Source organism: Sinocyclocheilus rhinocerous, unplaced genomic scaffold (assembly GCF_001515625.1).
Source record: "Sinocyclocheilus rhinocerous isolate Xijiao unplaced genomic scaffold, SAMN03320098_v1.1 scaffold968, whole genome shotgun sequence".
In the NCBI taxonomy this organism is placed as follows: domain Eukaryota; kingdom Metazoa; phylum Chordata; class Actinopteri; order Cypriniformes; family Cyprinidae; genus Sinocyclocheilus; species Sinocyclocheilus rhinocerous.
The window spans coordinates 56509-57276 of NW_015662082.1; the positions used below are offsets into that span (position 1 = coordinate 56509).

Here is a 768-nt window from a genome sequence, read left to right on the forward strand (position 1 = left end):
CTGCCCGTGCAGATCGTGATTAAAATGCAGTGGTTGCCTCTAATTTCAAATGGCTAGATGTTTTTGTTTAAAGCCAGTTTGTTCGTTATAAAGCAAATAGCCAAGAAATAAATTTGCTTAAAAATCAGTATCAGTATCAGAATCCAATTTGCTATAAAAAAATAAAAAAGAAAAGAAAGAAAAGAAAATCTTAATCAGCTGTGATCGGCGCATCACTAATTAAAATACTAAGTAAAAGGCCTCAAATTTGAAGTACAATCTGGGATGTCTTTTTCTATTTAGTTTTGGTTTAGTTTTTATTTTGTGAACGCATTTTTATTTAGTTTTTATATAGTTTAGTTTGTTTTAGTTTCAGTTTTAAAGTTCAGCAGAATTAACAGATCACTTCCAGAGCGCAGGCCAAAGAAAGACGTAGGCATAATTTAACCTTAGTGAGGCAAACATATAGCGACACAAAATTAACGCATGCTGAGATTGATTAGATAGTAAAAGTATACAAATACACGCCAAAGAAAGCAGGTAAGCCTTTTTTTACTAAATTAATCTACAGTCGTGCTTAATGTCATATCCAATGATGTGTGTTGAGATATTTAGTATGAAATTGTCTGTTTTTCATCAAAGCACCGACTTAGAATGCCTAGTGATGGTTTGATTGCTTGTGTTACATGATAAAATAAATAATCTTGCTTACATGATGTAATAGATTTAATGCGAGTGCGGTTCGGGTCGCGACTCGCGGTCTTTATGTCAAACGGTTCTGGTCTGGTA

General features: G+C 33.3%; 1 protein-coding gene across 4 annotated transcripts in view; it reads right to left on the reverse strand.

Moving 5' to 3' along the window:
- LOC107727446 (probable global transcription activator SNF2L2) overlaps positions 1-768 on the reverse strand; it is a 50260-nt gene that overhangs the window by 42757 nt on the left and 6735 nt on the right. The gene's annotated exons all lie outside the window — the stretch shown is intronic.